We start from the raw sequence: 24,469 nt of genomic DNA on the forward strand, positions 1-24,469 counted from the left end.
ATTTATGGGAACCGGGTGATCAAAGTCATCACGTTGATTGGCCTAAAACTAAGTGACATTGTTATAAAATACATTCAAGGTCCTTCATTTCATTTTTAGTTACAGTCGCAGCACCTGAAAAACCTATGATAGGCATATTTGTATGATATATAAAAACTTAAGTATTTATGTCTCTAAAAGGCGAGACTCCTTGCTTGTCAGAAATTCTCTTACTGGGAAGGTTTCCAAAACCCCTCTCCTGTAGCTTCATGGAATTTTCTCAGCTCTTGTGTTTTTGCTCCTTCTCCACACCTCTCCCCCAGTGCAGGGAGGCACATCTGTCTGTTTTCTGCCTTATCAAGCAGACATCTACATCTGTGAGGAAAACTCCACTTCCTTAGCAAAAAAACCTGTATCTGATTGTGGTAATAAAGCACGACTTCCTCAGTTCAAAACATACATCAGACAGGACCAATTACTTCAAATGACTCATAGCAACAGGCAAAGCAATAGTCGTCTTTTCAAAGCCTTTGAACTTCCACCGCTTCAAAGGTGTACTAAAAAGTGGTTATGAGGCGATTGTCTAAAATTGCCAAATTACCAATTTCCAAGCTTTTGACGTTTGTTATTTCGAGCAACGAAATAAAGGAAAGCGGTTTGTTCACTCGCTGAGAAACAGAGAGCAAAACAAAAAGACATTTCCTAGGTGAAGAGAGCTCTTAATGCGATACATTCTTGAATGCAAACCAGAAAAATACTTACCCTTTAATCAAATAACATAATTAGATTACCAAACAATACACAATAATAATGCAAAATGCAAACAATATGATCCAAAGCTACTGAGTGAATTTAACAGGCTTTTAATCACATCCTGGAGGTCAGAGAGGCTCCAAGTGTTATTAATGGGAATCAAAGCTCTTCACTTTTAGGTCACCAAGTTGAATGTGGCACCAGTTGGTTCTGACTGAATGTCATAACCATCTGTGAATTACCGGCGAGGCTGACACGGGCTCGTGGTCTCAGCAGACCCGAAGGACAGGTGTTTGCAGAATACAGAATTAAATACACTTACGAAGTTACTGTCTACAGCTGCCAAATGAATAGTTTCAGACATACCACTTTCCGCTTTTCTTATGGTGGACGGAGCATTAGTGATGCATTGTCCTTTGTGGTGGTGGCTTTCTCCTGACAAGAATCGCACACATTGACCAAGAGATGCAATAAAACTTTTCTTACTCTAGTTGGTTAAGAGCTATTATTTGGATGGACTGATCTGCTCTCTGTAACTGTCATCATCATGAAACTAACTTTAAAAAATTAAAGAAGAATCCTATATACTAAACATCATAAAGCATACTATTACTACCTACTGTGTCAGAGACCTTTTGGTCTTCATGATGCGACTGTTATTTTAGTTTTATCAGGAATCTTCCAGTATTAAAGCTACATTTAAATAAATATAGCTCTAGTTCAATAATGTACTTCTGATTGCTTCACTGTCTTATTGAAACACTGAGTTTTGGCTCGTCATGATTTATTTTATTGACTTTTTACCAGTTTTCTTAAGGATGAAGGTAACCAAGCATGTATTTAAACAGCACTTAATACAACTTACCGTGCTCCATGTCAAGTGACAAGGAAGCTCTGGCTCATTGACACTGTGGTACCACTACAAGAAAACCAGGAAACAGGAAAGCCAAATTTATCCATGCAGGTGGATACTTTTCATAAGCCCCTAAAAAAACAAGGGAGAGTTTCCACCCTCACGTGTTTATGTCAGAAAGTATGGTAATATATCCTCCAAACTTCTTGTGTAGAGCTCTAAATCCCTGCAGATTTACGTTCAACTTCCATCACAGCACTTTCTAGCTCCACTAGGTCACATTTATTAATACATATCATTGAGCACTGGTCCTCAATATCAGAAGAGCCGTAACATTTTTGTTCAGGAGAATGTGGATCTCCTTTGAGCCCATTAGGAATAAACACTAGAGAAAAGGACTCAAACATTCCTGATTTTTTTTCCTAGAACTGTGGGTAGGAAGAGTATGGGCAAATGCAGGTGAATAACCGCTGAATAAATTATTATCCTTTTCATTGGACCAGACATATTTATTCATTATTTCACTTTTAATAAATAATTGGGGTTTGTTCTCAAGAGAGTTTCTTGTCACAAATCAACACTAAGACTGAAGTTACCTCACTCAGATGTTACTGAACAGGGCAAACATGATGCAGTGCCATTCCCTAATTGGTGTAACTGTTCAAATCTGTCTTTTCATGCAAATAGTTATCTATATGGAATCAAGGAAATTAAGGTTCCATTAAGGTTTGGTAATACTTATATTAAAACTATTTTTTCCTCTACAAATCTTGCCAGAAATATGTCCACACAACTATTCAAATAGAGAAATCCAACAAAAGAGAGGTAGAGAAAATTCATTTAAAAATCCCAGTAGTCACAGTGGAGATCTGTTCAGGGCTAGAAGTCACTTCTGGCTTTGGTAGGAAGAAAGCCTACAGGCACTTCTTTTTATGAGTAAGTTACATCTGTTCAGGCACTGTACTTTCCTAACACCATACTTTTGTTTTTTAGACTGAAGATCCTTCAAGTCTAGCAGCTCAGATGCTTGCATTCGTCTGCACCCTTTTGGGTAAATACCTGTCACTTTAGGCTGTATTCTTTGATTATCTCCTCCACAGTGTGATTCCAATCACCCCACTAACACACCGCTTCTCTCCTCTAGCACATGGTCAAGTGCCACCAACCCAAGACCTCGGGCTTCACTCCAGTTAAGGAAATAACAGTTTGCGTCCAACAGCTTCTGCCTTCTCTTGCCAGTAACACTCAAAGCATCTCCGAGATTGATTGATGGAGCAAAGGAACATGGACTACCCAGTCAGTGTCTAATCAACTCATTTCTTTGCCTGTCTCTTTGCTGGGAAGGAGTCAAACAGCAGGTACTTTTGTACGAAGCCACAGCTTCAGCTCAGCCTTGTGTCAACAGAAATGCACCGATCTCTCCAGGGAAATGAATTTTAAAAAGCATATTTTCTTCAGCAGCTATTGGTCACTAATCTGGAAGGACTAAGGAAACCTAGTCTTGGCCTGTGCCAGAGGTTTTGAATTGTCACTGAAATCTAAACCAATACCAAGTAATTTCTCCCATGCACCATTTTCCGTATCAAGGTCCAGTCTGTATTTTCCCATTCTCTCACAGCACACTCACCCACGCCCATAGAGACTTCACTGGTGACACCCTCATTGCTCCCGAAACATGTTCTAATGCCGCTTTCCTAGAAAAATAAGGTATTATCACTATTCTTAAGCATTGGTAGAATCTCTGAAAAAGGATCATCAGCCTGGAAAAGACAAGAAGCAGAGAGCATAAATTGCCCATTAATTTCCTTTCATCGCAGGACAATAAATGCAAAGAACCAGAGTATAACCATTTGGAGGAACTACTTATGGTCCCTACACTTTGGTACAACTCCAAATGATGTTTTCTGTCATCCACTGAGGATCTGAATTATGAGCACATCAGCATGTACATTGAAACTGAGGATGCCCAGATGGGGAAACCTTCTCACCAGTGTTATGAAATACCCATCTGCTGCATATTAATACTCTTCAAGGGATTATCGTTTCACGCTGCCTGGCTGTTGCGGTTGGCGTTTGGAGACTGGGATGTAGGAGTGCAAACGAGTGTGGTTCTGGAATAAGGATTAGGTTGAGCCACCGTGGGACACCATCAAATCAGGGACAGTCTTTGAAAGCTCTGACATGGCCCATTCTGAGCAGAAAGAGTTTTGATAAGCAGAGCATCGCCTTACGGTATCAATTTGGTCAAATAATAAGTTTATGGCACTATTATGAGATCAAGAGAAACGGTTAACTGAAACATGACATGTAACTGTTAAAGATTATCCACTATCAAACGCCAGCCAGGGACATAGAAAGGAAGAGTTGGTGCTTATAAATAAAAAATGATGTGGAAATTAAACAAACAACCCATGGAGACTATTTCAGGTTTTTTCTTTCCCCCCATTTCTTACATTAAACCACACAATAAATGTTCTTTGAGTTGGAGAAGTTTAATCTATGTGCAGAAAGGGAATTGGAGGCCGATTCAGGGTTTTCTTTTCCTTTCCTTTCCTAGAGGCCTCTTTTTTATTTTCTTTCCAGGTATTGATTGTGAAAGTGATATCACACCAGAAGGTGCATTGATATGGTGTTGAGTAACAGAAAACTGCAAAGACTCCTTACAGTATAATCAAAGCTTCTGTCCAAGCCCCACACTCTGATGAAATCCAATCAATAGGGACGATTAAATGACACATACAGAGCCATCAATATTAAATACAGCCCATTTCCTGTACAAGAGCAGGGCAATGTAAAGTGGACAAGATAAAACTTGAATAGGCAGGTTATTTACAATGCCTGTACAGCATTTAAGCAGTGATGAAAGTTGGAAGCATGGATCATTTACATATTAATCAAAAAAGCAAGTAAGCTTTTGAATGCACATAAAATATAGTTCGTTGGGTTTGCCATGTTTCCAAACAATAAATGGTTTTAAGTTATAATTTGGAGGAGCAAAGTCAGAAGGGAACTGATTCCAAACTGAAAATTCGTTGATTCTCCAATCTGTGATTTTAACAAGTCATTTGGTTCTTACAGAGCTTATTTAGAAGTCCATATCATCTCCCTTTTGCCTGTGCAGTGAAAGATAGGGTTTATGATTATTCAGAGAATGACAGAATGGTTTGAGTTGAAGGGCCCTTTCCAGCTTCCCCAGTGCCCCCCCTGCCATGAGCAGGGACATCTTCACCAGCTCAGGTTGCTCAGAGCCCCGTCCAGCCTGGCCTGGGATGTCTCCAGGGATGGTTCAGCCACCACCTCTCTGTCCATTTCTACTTCAGTCTACATTCTGCATCTAGAGTTGGCCAAGAGCCTTCCAGGTAGCGTTGCAATTTCCCACCACAAGCAAATGTGCAATATTTGGATGGTTTTGTTCAGAAACATGCTCAGGCACATCCACACTGAAAAGCGGGACAATCTAGCCAAGAGCCAGTGCAGCACTGTGCCATGCAGGATTGGCGGCTTGGGTCCAAATGTGGGACAGTTATGTTGGGCTGGCACTGCCCTTGGCAGGACCTCGTCACTCCCAGCCCCAGGCTGCCATAGCCTCAGCTGGACCTGAACAAGCACTTCTAAGCTGAGGGATGTGGTGGCAGAGCAAACCCCACTTGACCTGAGTGCACCAGTTCACAGCCACTGACACCCAACCAGATCTATTTTTATGCTGAGCGAAGAAAATGTTCACCTTCTGCAGTGATTCCAGAGAAGGGAACAGAGCTGGGGAAGGAGCTGGAGCACAAGTGTGATGGGAGTGGCTGAGGGACCTGGGGGGTTCAGCTGGAGAATAGGAGCTGACGGGAGACAGGGACACAAAGAAATGCTCATGAGCATGTCTTCAGAGATGCACTGTGGTGCTCTCCTCGGGCTACGGAGAGTCCATCACCCAAACCCATCAGTTGAGATCAATGTTTTTGATACATTCTCTCTATTTCTTCCCTGTGCCACTCAAACTGCTTTCACCAGTTCTTAAAGAGTCCTTGTGTTGCAACCACTGAAAACACATCTAATGATCTGGTTTCCTTCTGACACTTTTATTCACACCATGACTTCATGACGTGCAGATGGGACACCAAGAGAAAATCAGAGATCTTCTAGTGAAACCAAAAAACTGATAGATGCAGAGAAACAGGTTAAAAATATGGATCTCCAGCAAAAGAGGCACTGATACCACATTGCCTTTTGTTCTTGAAAGAGAAGATAAAGGATGGATGAATTCCCTGCAGAGGGAAGGCAGACAAAAGCAGCAAAGATTGGTAAGAAAGGTGCTGCTGTGCTACCTCTTCATTCCACATTCTTCGTTGCTTTTCACACATGAATCCTCATCCTATTGATTGATAAACGCGTCTTCCTTTCTCCTTTTTTTTAAACATTAATTCATTCTTTTTCAACATGAAGCTTTCACAGTCCCTTTGAAGCTAATAGATAAAATTATTTATCACCAAAACCTGCGCTGGTTTTAGTGAAAACCTAGCAGGACTGTTGAGAAGTTTAAAGTTAATCATATATTTATGTCCTTTGTTGTACTGGGCCATAAATATTTGGTATCTCCAGGATGAAAACCCTTCATCTTAACACAATTTTCTGGGATTTTTTAAAAAAACTCCTCAATAAAAGTTTTGCCGAGAAAGTGAGCCTGAAAAATGTTCTTGGAGGTGACACTACTCTCTGCCAGGACACTTTCACAAATAGTGTGGGGACAGCAGGTTGTTTGCCAATGAAAAGCTACTTTCTCTTGACAAAATTGAAAATTGATGACAAAGTGATTGGGTATTTCTCAAATTGCTGTCAAATGTAATGACATTGGGTGTGTTCCAATTAGTTTTGTAGGCTTTCAAGATACAGCTCTCTGTCCTTGCCTTATGTGTAAAAACTTTGTGTTGCGAGTCTACTCTGCTAAAAGACAGTTATAGCTGCTACAGCTCTCAAAAATGTCCTAGGGAATAAGACTGAGCTGACATATTTAGTCTTGACTAAACAAGCAACTTTCACTTTGCAAAACCTGAGCTTTCTTCTCTGGTTTGATGTGACATTATTGACGCACAGTGTAGGCTTGTAGGTCACTTTGCAGGCAAGACAGTATGGCACAGGTTGCTGATAGGATAATGAAGTTCATTTTGCTTGACCGGTAATTAATTATACCCTTATGAGAGGTATCACAAGTCATACAAGACACTGAGAATCCCACCAACAAGAGCAGAGGGGAGAAGAAAGACAAAAGCTACAGCAACTTCAACATCTCCCTTCTTAACGCTGATGAGCTGGTAACCAAGATCTCTCTCTCTCCCTCGCTATCTAAAGTACAACCAACATAAAGCTTGGATTGGATTGATATGGAATGCTACATAAAATGTTTGCTTATAATTATTTCTAGCACCCTTTTGAAGCTTAGGGATAAAACATTTCTAATTATTCAGCAGGCCGTTGGAACTCCTAGGCCTCTGTAATAGGGATTTAGCAGAACAACAAATAACGTACAGGGATCCAGATGAAAGGAGTGAATTTGAAGGGATTATTACCATAAAAAAGCAAATGACTACTTGATGGAGTTACAACAATACAGAGAGTCAGACAGGGATAGAGAAATAATGCTAATTGATAAATACCTCGCTGCTTAAGCTTTCATTTGAGCTATGGAATAGCTGTAAAATGAGAGATACCTGAATTTTCCTTTTCGAAAAGATCACTCTGTTTGAAATACATATAGAAGGAAAAACTCTCAAATGCATCTTTTCTGCACTCCTCCCATGTTCACCACTTGCCATTGGTCATTACTGTCACAATAAGTAATCCTTAAAAAGGAAGGACCAGACTTTTTAATGGCCTTGCAGCTACAGGAAGGTGTGCACCCCAGTTCAGGATGAGAGCTCCAAAATCTTCTGACAGATCCTATAATCTGCACATACACGAATACCATGGGCCATAGGAATCAAGGGACATTCAAGGAATGAAAACCAGATTTTCTGCTCATTACAATATACCACTAAATTCCTATGTTATCTTGATCAGATTCAAAGCATTGCAAAATAAAAAGCAAAGCAAAGCAAAGCAAAACACCATCCCTGGAGGTGTCACCATCACTGGAGGGGTTTAAAAGGCATTTAGGCGAGGTTCTTAGGGAGATGGTTTAGTGCTAGACTTAAGTCATGTTTCATGGCAGAGGAGGTTGCTGTTGTGGTTGCTTTATAGAATCATAGGACCATCAAGTCCAACCATAACCTAACCTAAGTCAGTGAATCATGATTTGTGAATAGTTTGAGGTGCCAGACCAGCTCTCCTCCCTCATTTTTTCAATAAGACAGACAACCTTTAGGAGCTTTGCCTTAAATAAGGATCCATAAAAGTTACAAGTGGCACTTAAAGCACAAAATAAATGTTTCATATTCAGTTCTGTTATAAGCAACGTCACTACAACCACACTAGTCACTTCCCATACAGATAGTTTCTTGAGGATACAGAAGCTGTCTTGCCTAAAGGAAGGAAGGAAATAAATCTGACTTTGTACGTACATGGAAAAAGAAAACATTAATAGGCAACTTAGCAGCTACTCTGCAAGCTGTGTGCTTCATTATATCACAAATATTGTTTTAAAGGGCAAAGATATGCAAAGCAGATGTATTGTAACTATCGCTAAAGCAGAATTTCAATATAAGACGTTCTTCAACAGCTCAATACAGTCAGTAAGAAGCTTTCTTCCCCTCCTTAATGAAGGTAAAATGTTAGCGTTATAAATTGCAGCTTAGAGAAATTATATTCAGACTTAAAAAAAAGAAAAGAGAGAAACCCTACGCACTAGATTCACAGGAGTGGATCGTCTTGTTGAGGGTTGTGCTGCCAAAGCCTATTAAAGTAATTCACGTTTTACACATAGACATTACCATTTTCTCTGAACTATAACATCCTTGGAGTATTACTCCACAGAGACATCCAAAACCCACTTTAGATGGGGCACAAAGGCACAGTTTGAGATTTACCTGTGCGACTTGTCTCGCAGGTGACAAGCATTAAGGCGGAAAATCTACGCTTCTGTCAGATAAGCAGGAATTCTTAGTTTCTTAATTCACTTGGAAAGAAAGGATAATTACCTGAACTTAATTTCTGTGCCCATCTCAAATGGACTCTAGGGACAATCCTACAGATTAATGCGCTAAGAACATAAGATTCAGAAAGAGAACATAGGGATGTATGAAATAGGATCTCTTTTAAAAACCTGGATCAGAAACTGTATCCTGAACCGAGGGGAGGGGGAATCAGAGGAAGGGGCAAATCCAGCACAGCATTAACACCTTTGGCTGCCTCAGCAGATTCAGATTTTGACAGTAATACTGATGATTTTTAAAGGTTGACTTTTTTCCCTGCGTTCTGGTGGATTTGTGAGATTTCTGTGACCTGAATGTTTCAGTCCTCAGGTGATGTAAATCAGGATTGCTTCTCTGAAATATGGACGGATTCACCCCTTCCTATCCACTAAAGCTTTTCTGCTCATCTACAGTATCATAATCATCTAGTGACGTTAATTAATTTTTTCTGTGTTTTATGCAAGACTGTGTCTGCCTCTTCCCTGCCTCAAACTGTTTCGGTTTTGCTCTTTCTTGTTGTTGTTGTTGTTGTTATTGCTCTGTGTCTGCTAAGTAAATCTGGAGCGTGTTACTTTAAAAGAAAAAATGAAATAAAGCTCATGTTCATAGTGCCAGTCAATAGCACTACAGCATTATAATCAATTGCTATTTGTAGCAGCAGGACGAGCAACGGGGGCAGATCAGTGCAAATTACTGTCACCGTGTGCCGGCGTGTCGTGCAACCAGCCTGGATCACGTAAGACAAATGACACCACGTTCAACGGGAGCAGACAGACCTTAGTCCTACCTGTACTATGGCAGAGAGGCCCACGCCGGCTCCAAACAGGACAAGAACGCGGTTAGAAACCCCGCAGAATTGATAAGGGAAGAGAAATAAATTAATCCAGCAACGAGTTGTGCTGCTGAGATGCGAGGCTAAATGCTTCTGCTTTTGCAATGGGTTGAAGAATGGAGGATTACAAGTATCTGGGGATCTACAAAAAGGTTAGATAGCTTTTTAGTGAGCACCGGTGACGTCTCTGTTGTAGTTTAAACTGATGGTTTGTACAGGCGCCTGTAAGCCGTGGGGGTCTTCAGTTTAAAACACCTGTTATGATCAATAATAACGCCAAAATGAAATATAATAGCTCCCCACCCCCTTTCTATAGAAACAGGAGTGTTTGTTACTGCTGTAGATCACAGTAATGTAATTTTTTTGTCTGCGTTTCATTTGAAAAAAGAGATGCAGGCTCTGATCTCGGTGGGGGAGCGAGCTGTTATCTCAGAGCTCAGGTCTGGAAGCAGCAGGTCAAACAGGTAATTTTAAAGATCGAACTACTCAGTACTTTTTGTTTCAACGCCTTTGTGTCTATGAATTAGGCAGTTTATTTGGAACCTCCACGACTGCAGAGAAATGCAAATGGTGTTTACTGGGGAGAGAAAGAACTTGCTGCGGACTAAGACCACGTCCTTTGGAAAACAAAGCCTTGGCTTGCAGAGCAACGTATGCTGATGAAATTACATCTGATTACCTGGCCGAAGGACTTCTTATTGATTTGGGGAGGTGCTAGACAGACTGCACTGCGACTTGTAGCCCTCCCTTCAGCCTTCGAGCAGAGAGTGAAAGAAGAGGAGAGGAAAAACCACCTCCAGGACCCCCCACCAACCTCGTGTCCTCCAGCCTAGAAGAAACCCATCCTCTGGCAAAAAGGGGGATTCAGCAGCAACGCCAACGCAAACACTGAGCTCACTTCTGGGCCTGCTGCAAAGGATGACAATTTATTGCCCGTTTTAATGATACAGTTTGCGATATGCATACTTGCCAACTGGGAACTGGAGTGAGATCAATGAGTTATTTTACGCTGGTCCCTGTATTCTGGGCCAGAATGAAACTGTTGACCTGGAGGTGAAAGTCTCTCATTTTATTTCTAGTCCCTCTGAGTCATGTAGTCACCAGAAATAACACTGAGAGCAATAAAACCCAGCAAACAAACAAAACTAAGCAAACATCAAATATTAAGGAAAAAAGGTTTTGCCAAAGAGGCTCAGCACACGTTTTGTGAAGCTGCATAATCACTGACAGCGAAATCTGGAGCATAAAAAAACCTTCTCTCCTGGAGCTCAGGATTCTTCTCTGAAGACAAATGTTTTATAATAAATATTTTTGCGTCTGTGGAGCTTTGTGCAAAGTTGGACATGATATTTTTGGCAATACCTGAATGTCAGGAGGAATCTGAGAAAGTGTCACGCACTGTACTGGAGCTGGTTGCTCGTTGAAAGCCCCGGCTGTGAATTTACACGTCACGTACGTGATGGGCTGAGCAGAGCAGGTCAAGAGAAACCGGAGAACGTCCTGCGTTCAGCCTTTTGCGCGAGTAATCTGTCTTTGTATCTGCTTTTATCCATGAGCTGAACTACTGAGGTCTTCACCTTTCTATTGCCAATTCTCTCTGAAACAGAGAAGCGATGTCCTTGTGGATTTTTAGATCCAATATTTGCCCTGTTTAGCAAGACCAGAATTACAGTTTCTTATTATTACTATTATTAATATTATGAATCATTATAATGATCATAATGGATTTTTTGCTACCCTTGTAGAGTGTAGTTTCCAAAGGAAATTTCTGTCTATTCCTGGCTAGCAAGCGTACTAGTTTGGGAAAAATAATCTTCCGCTCAGATGTAGTTTAACTTCAAGTAAGAACTTGTTGGCTCAGAGATTACTAAGGAAAATTGCTTCGTTTTGCAACTGCAATTCCTATATTTAAACAAATGGGATTTTCCTTCAGAGAGGTTTGAACTATGGAATTTTCCTTTGTTGGACAAGAATCAACCAAGTGTTTGCTACTAATTAAACCAAATCAGTTAGCTGGAAAGGAAAATCAGTGAATTTTCAAGGACCTTCATACTAAAATTACAGTTTTGAAGATGAGAAGAGGATTTAATCTGATTTTTTTTTTTTTCCTAAATTTCAGGTTTTATGCATTTCTATTATTTTGAAGACTATTAGGAATTCAGTCCCTCCTGGCATGTCAGCTTTACGTGATCTGCATCCAGGATCTGATTCAATTCTTTGTTGTCTGAGACCTTACAAACTACAAGGTTTAAACCTTTCCAGTAAGTGTTTTTTAAGGTCTCAGACAACAAAGGTTCAGCTCTGAAACACCCTGAGATCAACCACGGATTTCAGAAAACCAGCACACATGCAATGAAATCACCACATTCTGCAGGGTTGGGATGCTGTTAGTGGCTTGTTTGACCTCATTTTACTTTACACAAGCGTAAGATGCAAATGGGAGACACGACAGTGGATTTCATAGCTTTGTAATTCATTATTATTATGTTTTTTAAAGCACAGGACAAAAATGCATAACATTAAATGAATGCACTACCTTTTCCTTGACTTTTCCAGTAACCGCATTTTGTTATGATTGCAATATTGAAATATTCTATTGCAGAGTAGAAACATTGAATTCCTAATGTTGCTATACAACGTCTACCCCTAAACCCACATAAACTGATAATTATCTAAAAAAACACCTAAACTTTTCTCCTTGAGAAAGACTTTGGTTTTACTTTTCTGGTTTTCTGGCATTTAGGGAGTTTTAGTTGAGAGACTGGAGCTGCACAGTTAACAAAAATCAATATACACTTTGCTGCAGTGGATAGCATCTTTTTTACCTGTTCTGAAGAGCCAAACCACTTGGATATACAGCTTGATATTATTCCTAACACCATAAAAAAATAAGCTATGTATTTTAATTAGCATAACAGGGTCAAATGGCAGAAAAAAATATCACCTGTGATACAAAACCTCTTGCTATTATAATGATACAGTGTGTAATTCAATATATCTGTTTAGATATTGACCTTCTGCATTATTAATGGCTTTGAAAAGGGTACTGCTGTCTTGCAACTCCTTAACAGGTGGAAGCCGCTGGAAACCAAACATTTATTGGTTTCTATATGCCAGATTACTTTCAAACTAAAAGTCAATGCAAATATGTTTGCAGTCTGAATTTTTGTGGCTTGTTTGTCGGGATTTTGTTTGCTTAAAGCTTCTTCTTTACTCCCTTCTCCCCCAGAATACCCATTATATACCTCCTATTTTCAGGCAGTTGTCTGAATCTCTAATTTCAGAGCAGTAATCACAACAAAAATATTACATTTTCTATATATTTACCTTTAAACAATATTTTTGCGTCAGATACTACACTAACGAGCTATCCCAAAGTGGAGCCCAGTGCCTCCCACACTTAAACACACCACAAATCCTACAAAAGGACATATTAGCATTGCTCTTATTTACCTTGTTTTGCCTTTGCTGTTGACGAAATAAAAACCATTCAGACAGCAAAAGGCGTATCTGGTAGGACATAAAGTTGATGGTTTTGTTTGTTTTTGAAGTTCTGAATGCTCTTTTGAATAATTTATACATAAATTATGAAATGCATTTCACATCTTCCATTATTTTTAAAAACATTTACCACTCAAAATTAGTTATATTTGAATATCTCATTCCCCCTCCCCCCCATTTATCAGTTATGTAATAGAGAGAAAATATGACCATAAAAACATGATATTTTTTCTGCTTGGAAAAATCAGTTAAATATAAACCAATATTTTACCAAATATCTTGTGAATATTTCCCCTAAGGGCCAGATCTCGTATGACTTTCAACATAGCAGAAAGAATTTATGTGCAAATCAACCGTCAAGCATAAAACAACAATAGAGACAGAAGAAAAAGAACCCAAACAAATGAAGAAAAAGAACAAATTTTAAATGATTAAATCTGAAAATTCCAAAAATACTGTAAGAAAGGCTGCAATATAAAGCTTTTTCTATATTCCTTTCACTGAAATTTTAAAAAGGCAAATGTACTACACTTCTATTGGGAGAAACCATTAAAAATAGCCACGACCTCATTTGTAACATCACCAAATATTAGCATTTCTTTTTATTCTAATTGTCAAACTATTTACATATATTATGCTATATTCAATGTACAATGATGTTTAACTGATTTGGAAGCACTGACCTATAATCACAAAACAGATAAAAAGAAGTTTTAATTTCTTTTAAAATATGTTCTAATTTTAAAAGTCTGTTTGTAATTATTTTTGTTTAGGAAGTGAATTTATATATTATATGTATTGGGGTGTTTTTGCTAGCCCAGGGATGGTTAAAGCACACTGTGGAGATTTCAAATTTAAGCCAACTTTCATTAATACCACTATATCATGATATCATTACTATTTCATTCTCTGACATTCACTTGCTACAAGTGACACTAGAAAATGCATCGGTCAAATTTGTAACTTGTCAGCTCTAAATCTTTTCTTCATCACAGATTTCATCTGTTAATTGATCCAGGTCCCAGCACTATGGACCTTATCCAGTATGAAGGAAGCCTTGCTGGTGAAGGAAACTTTTCATGGATCTGACCTGTTTCTATCGACTGGGTCAACTGGAAATAGGGGACATTCTGTCTTCTGCTGTGCCATAGGGGAGATCTTTCTCCTTCTTGGGTTGGAGACAGTGAAGGAAATCTGAGCTTCGATCTACACAGTCAGGGCTTTCCTCCCCAAGAATTCAACATGATACAATGCATTCATCTGTTTTCCTCCTCTAAATGATAGCAAAACGCTGACAAAGTCAGAAGAAAGCTGACTCTGATGGGCTTTCAGATTCAGAAGCTGTAGATAATCATGCAGATTTCTAAATGTTTCTTCAAAATAGATCTGAACGCTGATCTTGTGTAGGGTTTCACAGATGTGTTTTCTTTCTTTTACTTCTTTGTTTTGTCTTGTGTCTCGGAGACCCAAACTATAGCATCATAGTTCTAGGTTGACTGAGACATAGGTTACAATTTGCATATTACACAGAATTGGCACTTGCCCTCATTTCCAAGAGGGGTGAGTGAAAACAAGTATCAGAATTTGACTTAACAAAAATATATTCAACTTGTGTTAAAATGGTGGTTCTCCTTTTCTTGCAGTGCCATGAGTTACAACACAACGTTTAAGGGCGAATTACTGTTGCTGAGAGAAGCACCATCTTGCTGGTGACTCACTGAACTCCCAGGCCTGGACTTCAACACAGACGTTTTGTCAGCGGATTAGGAACAAATTTTGTTTCACTCGAAACATGCTGACTGGACTGAAACTCCGCGAAAAATGCATGTAAATATACCCAAAGATAGATGCTACATTATATCCAAGATGAACAGTTTGTGAAACAGCTTTAGTAAGAATCCCGATGCCATGAGTGAAGGCAGCGGGCCGGGACTCAAAGGCTTGGGTTGATCTCCCAGCTTTGCCGGCTTGTGTGTCACGTTAGGCAAGAGCTCTCAAAGTCGCTCTAACAACTTGACTTCTAAGCTCAGATGAAAATCTGCCCCCAAATCTTACTGGCACTTTTAATGTGAAATATAATTGTAGAAACACAGACGGTTTGGGTGGGAAGGGATCTCAAAGCTCCCCCAGTGCCCCCCTGCCATGAGCAGGGACATCTGCACCAGCTCAGGGTGCTCAGAGCCCCGTCCAGCCTGGCCTGGGATGTCTCCAGGGATGGTTCAGCCACCACCTCTCTGGCCAACCTGGGACAGGCTCTCACCACCCTCAGGGCAACAATTCCTTCCTCATGTCCAACCTGAATCTCCCATTTTAGTTTAAAACCATCACCCCTCATCCCATCGCAACAGGCCCTCCTAAAAAGTCTGTCCCCGTCTTTCTTACAGGCCTGTTTTAAGTACTGAGAGGCTGCAATAAGGCTGCAATAATATTTCCCTGCTTTACAAGTAGGTTGAAACTACTGATGCTTCATTTCTGGCATCCCTTATACACACACACGCATGTGGGTGGTGTTTAAAGCAACTAGATTTTCACCTTTGTCTGCAACCAAGTGCAGTCACCAGCATCAAGTGGTGAGAAAGGAGAGCAGGCCCACCGAATAGACATGGCTGCAGTCCTAATTCAGCAAACCTACATGAATTTACCAGTGGAGGTTATGGCCTTGATACCAAGGATCAGATATGATGGTTTTTATTCAAAACAAGAGATGACGGAAGCAAAATATTCTGCCTTTATGAATCCATGCAGTCGGGATGTCCTTCCTGCACTTGGGTTCTACAGGAGGTGACAGAGAGGGACAGCTTTCATCACTTTTGGGATCACAGCTGGCAAGAGCAGGGGCAGGAGCCTGTTCTTGTGTCTCCTGATGTCCAGAGATGGCAAGGAATATTCTATACTTTTATAAAACTGAGTAGCAACGCCTGACATTTCAAACTCCACCTCCCCCCTGGGCAATAAACAAACGATGACATACTCGCGGTCAAATCCTGCCAGTGGTATCCAGTGCCAGTAAGGTGGTGCTCAGCAGGAGTATGTTTTTCAGCATCTCTTTGTGAGGACGATGCTGCTCCTGAGTGCATCTCCAGCCTCCCGGGGGATCTCGGGCCACCTCGGCGCTTTGCACCTCTCCGTGCCCCGGGAGGCTGCGCTGCAAAAGCCATAATTCAGCCTCTAATACTTTGATACTTCAACGTGACGGATTTCCCTTTTAGTGCACGCATTGATCTGCTCTGATCGAGGGAGAAAGCTGCGCAGGTTTCCTGCACTTCAGATGATTTTAGTCTAAAACATGCAAATCCCCGCAGTGCATCCCCCCCTGTTTCTTTGGCATTATGTCTGCAGAACAGCGTCAGGAACGATGACACCTCTTCACGGAAAAACAGAGAAATATCTTTTGCAGGATGTGAGATTTCTAACGAAAGCTTCCCTGTGACACGAGCTGATGAACTGTCTCCATAGAGTTCTGATTTAATTTGAACTATTCTCGCCACTCCGTCATAAACAACACCATCCAAAATGCTAGGCAATAATTAAATTTCACCGGGAAATAATAATTAATAAGGGCACAAGTGAGCTGCCTCTTCATTTAAAAAATATTTCTTTGCCATTTATGTTTGGTTCATCTGAAAAGCCCATGAGTTGTGAAGATTAACAAATTATATTGAAGTCTCCCACTTCAGAGGTATTATCAGTGAAAGGACACTCACACAGTTCTACAATTGTTAAAATACAGCATGGAAATGTTATCTTCCTATCTAAAATATTCTCTTTGAACTAGATATCTTTCAAATTTGTTAATAAAATGGTGCTATTTTGAAGTATAACTCAAGCCAGCCTACATCTCAAACCTATATTGTATGTGTTTTTTTAAATATTAAGAAAACAATAATCAAAGACAAAAAACAGTAGAGAGGAGGATTTACCTTCAACATGAAGAAACACAATAATATATTTTCAAAATCTGTGTGGTTTGGGTTTACACTGGACCATTTTATGGTAGGATAAATATATGATCCTATTTTTCAAAATCCATTCTGATAGCTAAAATATATTTAAGTTGCCCTCTGTCCTTCTCTCTTGCAGGAGAATATGGGCTACACGCATGCATATTTATTCAAATTTCTTTTTCTTTTAGACATTCCTGCAGCTCTTTTGTTGGCCAACTGTAAACTGATCACTTACAATTGTACTTGAGTGTTTAGTGACCAGAAAATGTACAAATGCTGCTGCTGCCAGAGTAACTGAAAGTGCACAAGCAGATTGAGGGAAATACTACAGGCAAAAATTAGCCATCATTAGTTACCCCTGCTAATATTGCAGAAAATTGAAATGCTTGCCTCACTGAGAATTGAAGAGCATTTCTGAAGTTTATCCAGAACAGAATATCTGACTTTTAAATACAAATCAGATATAAAGTGTGGCGATGCATTGTTGTGCTGCACGTTAGCGGTTTGTAGGAAAACCTGCTAAAGCCCCTTCATGGCAATCAATCCCAGATAAATGCAGGCCCGTTGATTATAATTTTAACAGCTTCAGATGCCATTTTAGAGTGGGGAGAGGAGAGGGAGCAAACCGGGTCTCTGCTTATAATGATAAACATAAGACCATAAATGTCAGACAAAGGCCAAGAACATTGCAGAGGACAGATTGCCAGAGACCCAGCCTAAACGTAAGGAATGTTTGTCAGGTTTTGGTTTGTGTTTATTTGTTTTCCCCCTGAAAACACTGTCGTAAATGTAAAATGCAATAATAATCATACGAAATACCTCTGCCCTCACAAAAGAGCTTAAGCTCCACGGTCTGTACTCTTAGGCTGTGATCTCTGTATTTTACGTTTCTAACTCTGTTATAATGGAAAAAAACAATTTTTCAGGCACAAATATGCAGAGCAGCAGCTTAAATCTATGTACATCTTGTTAAATTTACAGAGATGCCATTCTGAAGGCGTCCCATCTCTTTTATCGCTTTTTAGCTTTCCGAGCTCTCCTCTGCACGTCTTCATCCTCAACCTTATTCCCCGATTTCTCCCAGGAAAAATTAATACAGGACCTTTGTTTTTGGTGCTGTAGCACCCTGGACATGCTAAGGTAACCTTCTGCTGATATTCTGCGTATTGGGTTTCGCAGATGACCTTACTGTCGATATCTCTGTCGAGCGCGTTGCGGCAGCACCTGTTAGAAGCGCTACGGGCTCCCATGCACATGTGGGACCATATTGGAATGATGCAGTTCATTTGACATGATGCAAGGAGGTAGGGTACGTGTTGCCCAACATATTTAAGCGGCATTATTGTTTGATCAAGGAAAGCTTTTGAAATATTTCTGCACAATGGAGAGGTTTAGGCACGATAACATATAAATTGCAAAGGTTCATTTTGGATCCTCATTACCAAAACCAACCAACCAAGGAGATAACATAGAAAAACATGCCATTCCCTTTTCTTTTCCTTTTTTTTAAAAGATAATGCCATTATACACAAGGAAAGATTAATAATTAACCACAGTGAAGACACATCTTTTGCAGTCATAAGAAATAGAAAATACACAGCAATTCTAATATTTCTAAAGCTGTTATACTTCTTGTGAAAAATTAAAATGCATGGAACTAAGTACCTCCCCAAATGCCAGGCTTTCAAAATAGGTACAAGAAATTGCTAAAATAATTTCCTGAACAAACAAAAAGCTCAACCCCTGTATCAGAGCTCATGCATCTTACATGTTCTCTTGTCTCTTCTTATTTATATTAGGATTTCAGCACCTGACTGTACAACCAGTGCATTTCTTGTGTATCTCTCACATTACAAAGATTTTTATTATTTCTTGTAGCACTAGCACAGAAGTCTGATTATTATTTCTATTAAACTTTGATTTGGAAGCGCAGGAAAAAGAAGTATTAAATAAGACAAGCCACTTTAATCTTGCCTCCAAAGGTAATTAGAGTCTCCAATTTGATAACCTTTTGCAAATACACAATACCCACTGCCACTGAGCCGAGTAAACAGATGATGTTGCGCAAATCGTATGGAGTTATTTGTATGTAATCCTAAGGCGCCAGGTCAATCGGATCCAAAGACAAACTAGGAAACCACAAAAAAATAAACAACCCAACCAACCTACCTCATGGTAAAATAAAGCAGCAAGGTTTCTAGGCAAATATAGCGCTGTTCACCCCTGTTAACTGTGTCTGTCATACACTCTTAAACCTACACAGCGACAACAATACAGTCGATAAAAGGAAAGAAACACTGTGCAATTTGGTATTTAGTATTCATACCTGGAAACCACTGAGTAACAAATATGAGATTTTCAGAAAAAATACTATATTGTGAAAAACACTTCTATAGCAATTTCATCCCAGGGTTTCCTTATAAAACCAGCAACACAATGAGCAGAACTAATCCTGTGTTGCTGTTGCTCCAGACTCACCTCTGTGGCCACTCAGACTCTGCTTTACATCTTTATACTTAGTTTGTCTCTGACCTGAAACAACAAAGCTATGAACTGTTAACCGGAGGGGGAAATCTCAGGCATTCAACTTTTAATCTTCCAGCATGGTCGTTCTTATTCTGTCAATAATAAACACATTTGTTAGCTTGTGCAATCTCGTATATGCATCTATCCATTCCTAAAAGATACGCTGGCACTGGGCTACTAATGACCAATAACTTTACATGAGCTCAATGTTGTTATTAAAGAGGAGAAAAAAAAAATAAAAGCAAAAAACAACAAACAAACAGGAAAAAAAACCCCCAAAAATAAAACAACTCAAACTTCACATAGATAGACCTGAGAGTCAGAGATGTATTCACCAGTTGAAAAAGGAAAAAGTGAAGAAATGCAGAGCGAGTGGCACTCTTTCCGGTGTGGTTTTATTATTGTGGTATTAAATCTACTCCCCAAGGTTAATTTTTTCATGTTTCCTCTGCATATTTTTTGTCTCCAATGTGATTTCCCCCCCAGGAGAAGAGCGTAAGAACCGATGGGGTTTTTTTTCTGCACAGCTCTCTACAGGGTTGGATTCATCTCCCACATCCCAGAAGCGGCTGAAACGAAGGGGCTGAGACTAAAAACCCTTTTCTCAACCCATTCCTTTGGAAACGTGATGGCTTGGGAAACTAAGCCCGTGTTTTGTACAAAAAATACAGGGAGAAAAATGGCCAAGGGCCCTTGAATCTACATTAACAGTCTTATTGAAGCCAACTGGCTGAACGATGCCAAGTCAGATTGTGTTACTGTCCACAGACTCTACTTCAACCAGCCTTTTTTGAAGATACACTTTCCACTTTTCAAAACAAGCAACAATTAGACTAAATCAACTTAATCTCACAGATCCACACAGCTTTGTTCTAAACTACAGATAAAAACGAGGTGATAGGTGTTAAGGATGTATCGTAATATTAATACGTGGTGCTAGACTATCCGGCTTCACAGCAAAGTTCCCGTAATTGGGATTTTTATCCCCTGGAAGTCAGAAAAAATTATTGACAGTTTCTGGGTCCTAAATGCATCACCGTTTCAAGTAAAATAACAAGCTTTGCCTCGGGCTGTAGTTCATGCTATGTGATCACTTGATACTTTGTGTGGCTTCCCATGGCAAGAGAAAGGGAGGGAGACAGAGAGGAGCCTCCCGCCAAAGAGGAGCAGCCAGCACATCCCTTCACGAGCAATTCTTATTTTCATTCTATTATTTCAACATCGCGATAATTAACGAACATCCCAACGTGTTTGTGTGAATCCAGGGTACTTATATGAAGGGCTGCATAGCGGGTGATTTATTTTTGTTTCTGATCTTTATTTTTTGTTCATTTTTTTTGCCTGGGTGCTTAGCAGCAGATTGCCGTTCTCTAACTGCATTATTGTGGGGTAACTGGAAATGTTTTACAGGCAAGTTCTGCCATTTAGCATACAACTGTAATATGCTTCTATTATCCATTTTCAATCAATATTTAACCTTTTCAATAAACAACTTAAGTGTACTAAGCCAGAAGGAGGAAAGCTAATTGCGACATGATATATTTGGTTTCCAGGTATACTCAGCTGGCTAAAGTAAAGTTAATTAGGTTATAGGTAGCACAGCAGCATTTAGAAAAATATATCTTCTGCCTCATAAACCTTTTGTTCAGTCAATAGCATCAACAAATACTTGCGGATGAAGCCTGTAATATGATGACCGCTACTCGAAAACCCAGATTGTGCATTTTGCCCTTGCAAATGGCAGATGTTACCAAATAGTACTGTGGTAAATGATGGAAGGTGGCTTTGTGTTTATGCTCAGGAGCACACCTGAGAGCCCAGTGATAGGAAAACCAGCTCCTCGGAAGAGGTGACAACACAATGTGTTTCAGTAGCTTTTCTTTTTAGAAGATAGAAAACAAAAATTAAGAGGCTTTATTGTTACACTATAAAACGCTCATTGTTTATGGTAACTTCACTGAAGCAGTATAAGCTTGGAAATACTGTTGTTCATAATTAAAGGATGCTATTGTCCACTGTTTATTTATGATTTCAGTTCCATTACACCCTTTAGAAACCTTTTTGCTTTGCTACTGCAATGCACAAACCGACAAATAACTTTACTTGCAGTCTCTCTTGAAAAGTCCTTGTTCACGGGTAATCATAATTGACTTTTAGATAGGTGTAAGTAGCCATTTTTAAAGGAGAAAAATAGCATTTAGAATTCACAATGTCAGTGTCAATGAAGAAAAAATGAAAACAAAAAATTAAAAACAAAGGGAAGTCTGCTTAGAAATTCTTTCTGTTGAGTTATTTTAATATTTCATCTATTGTAGATATATGTTTTGTATCTGTTCACGCGATACGGTTCTCACTACAACATGATACAGATGATAATCTATTTTTTAAAAGAAAAACTTACTGCTAATAAACCCAGGAAAAAATATCATTCTATGGATCAATGATATAATCTTGATATGAACACCCATCTATACTCAGCCAAGCAGTCCTGTTCAGCAAAAAATGAATAATTACTGCCCATTTAACCGATGGGAGTTTTTCCCTGGATCAAGCTTTAGATCCCTTGCTTATTTGCCATAGTGAATACTGTATAACAAGGATTCCAGGAAAGTCAAATGGCAAGGCATGCAGTGATTTCAATGAGACCAAAACTAGGCCCTGAATGATCAACACTGATCTTTATTATTTGAGGGTAATAATGTGCCGCTCTCGTTTACCAAAAGTAACTGCTCTGAATGTGCTATAGTTTCGAGAAGACTGAACGAATGCATCTGTCTTCGTGAATGGTGATTAAAAAAAAAATGCAAATCCTCTTACATCTTTTCTTCCTGACATTAGGTCATTGCTTTATGGCCTTCTTTTCATTTGCACATCCACAGTAATTTCTATTTTGGGCCACTATTGAAAATATGAGATTCGCTGGATCCAAATAGACATTCTTATAATAAGCAGATTGTACTGAGCTACAAAAGCTGCAGTATAATAAAATAAATTGTATGAATGTGAGAAGAATGTGTAAGAAGTTTCATCATAAAAAAAATGACCAATAACATTAAGATGTTTTGTATGAGGAAAACACTCCAAGCACTGTTCTTTGTTACTGTATAAAAAGCCTTTTTGCAATGGCTGTTCCCTGACACAGAGTCTTTATATGTGAAATAATTTATTGCCATACCTGTAACTGAAATAATGACTAAATCATTTAAAAAAAAAGTCTCATAGCTCCAACAGAGTAAATCTTCTACAACTTGCTGCAGTGTTAATCGTAAGCATGTTATACAGTAAGTTTGCCTGAAGCTAAGTTAAGCAGGCAGATTAGGACTGTAATATAGTATCAGGGCTCATAAATCAAGTGTGCTTGCAGATTTTCTTTCACTTACTGCTCCTTCTTACAGTTCAGACAAGTCATAATTACACATCAGTAGGCATTGTGAACAGAGGAATGAGCTACAACATAACGCACAATAAACCCTGTCATATAAAAGCAAACTGGATAAAATAACAGAAGCAATACTCCATTTTACAACATCACACTAAAGAATTACACCATGCCATTGTGTAATATTCTGATCAATCAAGAGCCCATCCACAATTGACAGTCCCAGTAGGCTAAAATTTACTATTCAAAGATATTTTCCATTTGTATTTATTATTATGATGATTATGATTATTATTATTAGAATATATGGTGAATGAGAACTGTAAAAAGCCGGAGGTTCAAAATAAAAAGTGCTCAGTGCAAAATACAATTAAAAACATTTTCCTAAAGCTTTACTATGCATGCAATCTTTTGGCAAATAATAATGGGGAAGGCATAAATGATTTTTCATTCATAGTTTGTTAGCGTTATGGCACACAGCACAGGTACTGTACGCCATCTCTTAAACCAAAGCCATGCTGACTGATGTCTCCTAGTTATTCCAAGGCTTAGGATGAGATCAAAGGTGCTATAGCTTTAGCGTATGACATTAGCGGAACACTGAAAATGGGATTTGACAAAATGAGAAAACATTGGTTATTTTAAGTCTAATAAAATCATTTCAAAAGCATCACTAGACAGCAGGTAAACAGCCAGCACTGCATAGAAGCACAAGGGTTGATGAGGTTCCTGCTTTCTCCCCTAGAAATTTATCCTACATTTCCTCTTTTAGTACAAAGAGAGCAGAGAGCTGCTCCTACTTTCATTCACGCAACTGTACGGCTCTTTTATTGCCAGTTAACCTGTGTTGCAGCCCTATGGTTTGTCCTTTGCTGCATTCCTCCTTCTGAGAATTTTTCCACATGTGATTATAAACAATTCCCCATGTTCACATGTTGATAGAAGAGCATCACAGATACATGCGTGTGGAGATACATGGAGAAGAAGAGGACAATGCTGCTTCCAGAGAGGCAAACTCTTGGAAGATTGGTCTTTTAGCCATAGATTCAGCTTGGATGGTCCAGATATGAAAAATTCAGCCTGGTACTTACCCATGACCAGGCTTGGCAACATAGTATCAGTAGAATCTGATTTTTTTCTTTTTCCAAATTAGGTTGAATTTTAATAGCATGTACCTGTTTAGCTTTACTGATATGTTATTTTCTGTTTGTGTTGGGCCTTATGATCCTAAATAATTTAAGTGCTCTTAAAAATGCCCATGTATATGTTTTTAAATTTCTCCATTGTACCAAACGCCCTAAGTATGGATCTGGGGAAAAGGAGTGCTACGGTCTTTCTCTGGAAAGGAGAAAAAGAATCCAAAACCCAATAGTAAATTGAAACTGGAAGACACACCAAATCTGGTGTTTCAGTCAGACAGAACTTCCCATGACAACTTGTCCTTATCTTTGCTGAAATGGGATCCAGTACAGAAAAACGTGTGTTTTTAAGACTTGGCCTGTAGAGATCAACGTCTCAGACTTTGAGTCAAGCGTGGCCAAAGGCAGGGGGTGGAAACAGAAACTGCAGTGCCACACAGAATATATC

The sequence above is a fragment of the Nesoenas mayeri genome (genome assembly GCF_963082525.1).
Source record: "Nesoenas mayeri genome assembly, chromosome: 6".
Lineage (NCBI taxonomy): Eukaryota > Metazoa > Chordata > Aves > Columbiformes > Columbidae > Nesoenas > Nesoenas mayeri.